We start from the raw sequence: 7,160 nt of genomic DNA on the forward strand, positions 1-7,160 counted from the left end.
TGGCATAGGGGATCCCAAGAGCCTAGCCCTAACTGAGAGACTATCGGCAGTTGATGGCTTCTAGATGAGGGAGAGTCATTTTTCTTCAGGCATGCAGCCCTGGTAGGTCACCCATGCTCCAGTGGATAAGAGGGCAGCCCATAAGGAGTGAGTGACATATATGGTTCTCAGATACGTTACAGGGTGGGCAAAGTTAGTGGTTCAAGTCTAGGGTGTCTACCTGGGACAGGGGTGCTAGGGGACAAAGGCAGGGCATGTGGGACTGAGGTAGGTTACAAGGACCAGCTGTGTTTAAGTCTTTAATAAACATTGAGTTAATAATTTGTCTTTATAAGATAAAGGCCAGGTTGCTCCTTTCCTATCTGGGTATCCAGGTTTTTCTATCACTGTTTCTATATCATGCACCCTGGGTGTCCTTGTCAAAAGCAGGTAGCACTGTATTTGTGGGTTTATTGCTGATCTTTCTGTTACGTTGGTCCGTGTGTCTCCTTTAGTGCCAGCTCCATGCTATTTCCATCCCACAGCTCTGGAGTATAATTAGAAGCCAGGAAATGTAATGCCTCCAACTTCATTTTTTCCCCCTTAAAATTGCCTGAGCTATGCAGATCTTTTTGTAGTTACATGTGAATTTTAGGATTCAGGATTCATTTTTCTACTTCTGTGAAAAAAAGTTGGAAACTGGATAGGATTCTATTGAATCTGCATATTATTAATTCTTCTAACCTCTAAACAAGTATGTTTCGGTTTGCTCTGTGGTTTTTTTTAACTGTTGTTTGTTTTCAAGTTTGTTTCTTTGAGATGGGATCTTGATATGTAGTGCTGGTGGTCCGGAACTCATGAGAGATCCACTTGCTTCCAGGCACCATGAATTAGGCAGCCTTGCTCTGCCCCTCACACTTCCTACCATGATGTGCTACCTTAGCACATGCCCCCTTTGGGCATTTCAATGGATCCAGCTGAACACTCACTGGAATCTGTGAAACTGTGGGCCCAAACAAAAACAAACAAACAAAAACCCCACAAAAAAACCCTTCTTCCTCCAAATTGTTTATCTCAAGTATTTTATCATGGTGACAGAAAGCTAGTCCTTATGATTTCTAGATGCCGCTACAGAAGTTGGCTGATGGTGATATTGTTGTCTGTTGTGTGACAAAAATCTTCCTGGGGAGATGCAACATACATGTCTACTCACCCCAGATAGGGGAGCCACCACAGACCCAAGGGCAGGCAACACTGATGTTCAACTTGTTTTATTGGGGTTACTTATAGGAATATGGGTGAGGGGTTGCTTACAGGCACAGAAATGACTCAAAGATGGATATATCACTCTTCTGGCTGGGTTTGTGTGCCAACTTGATGCACGCTAGACTCATTAGAGAGGAAGGAGCCTCAGTTGAAGAAACACCTCCATGAGATTCAGCTGTAAGGCATTTTTTCAATTAATGATCAATGGGGGAGGGCTCAGCCCATGGTGGATGGTGCCATGTCTGGACTGGTGGTCCTGGAGTCTATAAGAGAGCAGGCTGAGCATGCCATATGAAACAGGACAGTAAGGAGCACCCCTCCATGGCCTCTGCATCAGCTCCTGCCTCCAGATTCCAGCCCTGCTTGAGTTCCTGTTCTGACTTCCTCCAGTGATGGACTATGATCTGGAAGTGTAACCCATTCTTCCCTAGCTTGTTTTTTCGGTCATGGTGTTTCATCACAGCAGTATAAACTCTAACTAGGACCATCACCAAGGCCCACCCCAGCATGGGTGACTGCTCCCAAAACTGGGAACCTAGAGCACACTGCATAGAAAATAGTGTCAACAGGTTGGAGAGTATTCTTTCCACATAACTCTGGTTTAAACTTCCAGGGGGCTCTGCTGGTTTCTGCTTCTTCCAGGCATCTGGGCTAGTCTTAGAGTTGTCTTTGCAGCTTGTCTTGTCTTAGTCTTCTTTGCTGCTCAGGGTCCTTCAGTCTGAGAGGGACTCTCAGCGTTTATTGCTTACTCTGGTAGGGAGAGGCCTAGTGAATCTGTCCAGTTTCAGGGACTTCCTGAAGCTGTTCTTAGTTGTTTGCCTTCCTGTTTAAGGAGATTCTTATAGGATGGGATGTTTCAATCTAAGAGGAAACTGTTACACAATACTGTCCTTTCAGGATTCTTAAAAAGACTGTGATCTCTTGTCCTTGCCTCCCCAGTGGACAAGGCAGAATGTGCTAGTAAGAGTCAAATGGAGAACAAGGGGCTCAGATACAGTTCAGTGGTACAGTATTTGCCCATCATAGATGAGGCCCTGGGAAGAAAAATCATTACCAGGAATACTGGTACATACTTGTAATCCTTGCACTTGGGTTACTGAGTCAGGAGGATCCTGAGTTTGAGGCAAGCATGGTACATACAGAGACCCTGTCTCAAAAAAACAAACAACCAAAGAAAAGCAGGAAAAAAAGATTAAAATAAGGCTTGCAAGACTGTCTGAAACAACACAAAAGAGTGTCTCTAATCTTCATCACTGGGCTGTGTAGCTGGAGATTTCTCCAGTCTCACTGGGGCCCACAGCCACTCAGACCCAAGTAAACACTCAGAGACTTATATTACTTATAAACTGTATGGCTGTGGCAGGCTTCTTGCTATCTAGTTCTTATATCTTTTTTTTCCAACTTTTTTGGTTGTTTTTATTTTTTTTCTTTAAAGTCCATGATTACCACAAAAATCCCAGGAAATACAACTAAAGAGAAAATATATATCCAACTGAAGTCTAAGGGCCCAGAGCTACACATGAGACGTGGCACTAGAAGGACTGGAAGGTGAGGCAGCAGCTGGGTGGTTATATTAACCGCTGCATGAAGACAGTGTTGAGAAGGTTGGCTTCCTTCAGAGTCTGGTTCTCGTCAGCCAGCTCTTTGCTGGGAAAGGTCATCAGTCATAAGGACAAAGCTGGTGGCAGCCATGGCTGGCCAGGCATCCACAATGAAGAGCCGGATGTCACTGATCCTGTGGCTGTGGTTGATTTCTGCACCAGCCTCCCACCAGCTGCAAGACAGATTTGGATGTTCGTAGTAGGTTCTGCCTCATTGATTAAGATGGATGAGCTGGCTTTGGCTTCATTTTCTGCTTGCTAGGCTGGAGAGCTGATGTTCAATACCTGGGGGGCCGTGTGGCCCAGTTTCTGGCCCTCGCCAGTGAAGGCTTTGAAAGCTCCCTTGGGCTTCATGAAATCCTCATCCCAATGGTCCTCCATATCCAAGTTTACCTGCCCACCATGAGCTAACCTCCGAAGCTCTGCAGGCACCTCCCCTCTATGGATAGACTCCAGAAACTGGGCATTGGATGGGTCTTGGTAGCTTCTGAGTTCACCATTGTCAAGGCTGAATCCAGTTTTCCAGAGCTTTAGCACTACATGAACATCTTGGCCCGAATGTTGCCTCCTTTCTCCTGCCACATAGGCAGACTCTTCCTCTGGTGCTGCTCCAAGGTGGTATCCCCCTCCTGCAAACCGTCTTGGTTTACTGGTCTCTGCAGGGCTCTTGGTCACTCGCTCCACAGCTACAGCCCCATGCTCTTTGGCACCCTTAAAGAGATCATCTACTAGCTCGTTGGGACTTTTCTTCCAGGGAGGGCCAATAATCTGCTGTCCACTTCTCTCTGAGCCTCCAGCATAAAATCTCTGCCCTTCCTCTTCCTCCTCCTCCTCATCTTGGTCATGAATAAGGTCTCTGAAGGACGTCACCCTATTATCACTGGGAGCTGTGCCTCTGGACACTGAACTTGGGGTTGCCTGTGAAATGGTCACAATGTCTTCATCCCCTCCATCCTCACAGAAGCTTGCTAGTGCAAATCTGCAGGTCCTAGCCGGCTGACTTCAAGAAGAAACGAGGCCAGTCCTCCTCAGCGCCTGTCACTGCCACAAGCTCTCTCAGCGCGTCCTGCCGCTCCGCCACCATCTTCGCCCAGTGCGTGCTCTTCCCAAACCACTCCTGCCAACACTGCCTGGTTCTTATATCTTAAATTAACCCATTTCTATTAATCTATAAGTTGTCACATGACTTGTGGCTTACTGGTACTTTACATCTTATTTCTCATGGCAGCGGCTGGCAGTGTCTCCTGACTCAGCCTTCCACTTCCCAGCCTTCTCCTCTCTCCTTATCCCACCTACACTATACTTCCTGCCTGGCTACTGGCCAATCAGCGTTTTATTTATCAATCAAGCAGACCAACACCTTCACAGCATACAGAAAGACATTCCCAGCAGGGCGCAGATACACAGTCCACTGCTTGTCGCCCAGACAGTGTGAGGCAGATGGACTCTCCTCAGGCTTTACTTTCTACCGCCAGAAGCACAACATGGAACAGCATAGGTTTCAGGGAGACTGGTAAGGGGAAGAGGATCCATGAAGAAGTAGAGAGCTGCGGGTCTTCATGAGTGGCAGTCCAGCTTTCTGAAAACATGTGCATCGCAATGTCTGTGTCAATGAACTTCAGGCACTGGGGAAAAGGTTAGCTGGCCAAGGGCTTGCTAGACAATGCTTCCCCACCTTTGGCTAGGTAATACTTCTTGAGTAATCCTTGACACTGAGGCAAGAAAATGCCCTGAATTTTTTGTTTGTTTCTATACTTTTTTTATTAATTCCTTTCATTTATTTACATACTGACCACAGTTTCCCCTTCCTCCTCTCTTCCCATTCCCTCCCTACTACCTCCCATCTATCCCCAACATCCATTCCTCCTCCATTCAGAAAGGGGGTAGGCCTCCCATTGATATCAACAAAGCATGTTATATCACATTGAGGCAGGACCAAGCTCCTCCTCCTGCATCAAGGGCGATTGAGGCATCCCTGCATGGGGAATAGGGATAGGTTCTGGTCCCACTGCTAGCGGCTCCACAAACAGACCAAGCTACACAACTATCATCCACATGTAAGAGGGCCTAGGTTGGTCCCATGCAGGCTCCCTAGCTGTCTGTCCAGAGTCCATGAGCACCTATTAGCTCAGGTCAGCTGTCTCTGTGGGTTTCCCTATCATGATTTTAACCCCCCTCACTTGTACAGTCCCTCCTCCCTCTTGTCAACTGGACTCCCAGAGCTCGGCCCAGTGTTTGAAATGCCCTGAATTTTAATAAGGAAATAAAGGCGGATTCATAGAATTTCTAGATGTTTGTCACAAGATAGTTTTGTTCCTGTCCTTAAAATGGTGGCAGTAGTTTCCAAGGCTGAGTTGGTCATTAGGGAGTGTCACCATGACCACAGCAACTTTTATTAAGGAAAACATTTAATTGAGGCTAGTTTACACTTTCAGAGGTTTAGTCCATTATCATCATGTCAGGAAACATGGTGGCATGCAGGCAGGCATGGTGCTGGAGAAGAAGCTGAGAGTTCTACATCTTGATCTACAGGCCACAGGAAGTATACGTTCTACCATACTGGGCATAGCTTGAGCATATCTGAGACCTCACAGCCCACCCCCACAGTGACATACTTCCTCCAATGAGGCCACACCTCCCAATAGTGCCATTCTCTGTAGGCCAATCATTCAAACACATGAGTCCCTGGGGGCCATACCTACTCAGATCACTGTAAGGAGTAAGTAAGTGAGATGCGGCAGATGTAGGTGAGAGCATTGGAGAACTGGGAAGTTTGAAGCAGTGAGCTAAGTGGCCATGTTTCTGGCTTAGGGGTAAAGGAGCTGGGTCTGTTCTAGTTCAGAATCTGCACTGCTGTTATGCTTCACCATTCTGTGGAGTAAGTTGTGTATGTGAACAGGTAATTGGATTTAAAAATCACAGCAAAGTATACATAACATAAAACTCACCATCCCAAGCTTTTTTACACGCACACCTCGGTAGGATTAAGTGGGGGCATTGGGGTCTTTCTATTGTTGCACAACCATCACTACTATTCATCTGTGGCACATTTTCATCTTCCACAATTAAACATGTATCTAATAAACAAATAATGCCCTGTTTCTCCGACCTGCCTCTTGGAAACCACCACTCTCCTTCCCGTCTATGTGGTTTTTGACTGTATAAGGAACATCATAGAGATAAGGTATTTGTCTCTTAGGTCACTGGCCCAATGTCCTCAAGGCTCGCCTGTGTTGTAGCCTGTGTCGGAATTTCCTTCCCTTTTAAAAGTTGGATAGATCGTCCACCCCATTGAAATACCAATTTTTGTTTGTCCACACAGTCGCTGATGGACACTTGTGTCGTTTCTACCTGGGCTGATAGCAGCATGAGGACCTGCACCACTGTGATCATTGGTATGCAGATATCTACAGATAGCTGTTCATGTCTGTGTGGGGTGATTTTATTTAATTAAAATTGGTGAATTACTAAAAATGTATATAGTGTACAGTTTTGAGCCGTTCAGATTGACAATTTGGAAAAACAGGTCCTCTGGAAGCTGAAGAGTCATTAGAAATGCCCCTTCTCTGTGATGTTCTCTCAACTTTAGGTATAGGGGTTGTGGTGTAGGTTTATAATTTGGGCTGAGCACCCCATGGTCATATTATCTACATTTTGACCAGTCATGGGTTTTGTTGGTAGTGTCCTTCTGCTGTGAAAAGAGCTTCTTTGATGAACAATAAGAACTGCACTTATCTGTGGGTATAAAGGTCCGTATTTAGATTGCACATGGACACTATACTAGTTTTGGACAGTAGATGTAGTAGGGTCTCCTCGAGAGTTCATGACATCACTAGACATATGTTCTTGACTATGTTTACAGTACTAGGCATGAATTTCTTCCAAATGACTGGGCCTTAAGTCCATTTAGGCAGCTTTATTTACCCCTAAGATATAAGTGCGACCATTGCTCCCTTGGGGTTATCTTGCCAGGATGGTCATTGTTGTGGATCATAAGCTTTATAGCAACGTAGGGCTTTTCTCCCTTGGCAGCTTACATAGCCTCTTCTGTGAGAGAAAGTCCTTAGGGGAGAGGCTTCCAGGTCAGTTCCAGCTCAATTCTTCCAAGTCCCATGTCCACTCTGTGTGGCATCTTCAGCAATAGAGTCTTACCTTCAAGTTCTGAGAGGCCACCAAGGACAATGGCAATAACCTATATTGTTTTAGGAGTTAGTTGAACTTTCCTTACCAACAACTCTAGGGAAGGTGTCCCACGTCTGGTGCTGTTTTTTTGTTAGATGATCTGTTTTTGTTTTTTGTTTTTTTTGTTTGTTT

General features: G+C 45.7%; 1 pseudogene; it reads right to left on the reverse strand.

The window, feature by feature from the left end:
* Positions 1-2,813: 2,813 nt before the first annotated feature.
* Positions 2,814-3,930, reverse strand: LOC118569402 (annotated as a pseudogene).
* Positions 3,931-7,160: the final 3,230 nt, after the last annotated feature.

Source organism: Onychomys torridus, chromosome 18 (genome assembly GCF_903995425.1).
Source record: "Onychomys torridus chromosome 18, mOncTor1.1, whole genome shotgun sequence".
Taxonomy (NCBI): domain Eukaryota; kingdom Metazoa; phylum Chordata; class Mammalia; order Rodentia; family Cricetidae; genus Onychomys; species Onychomys torridus.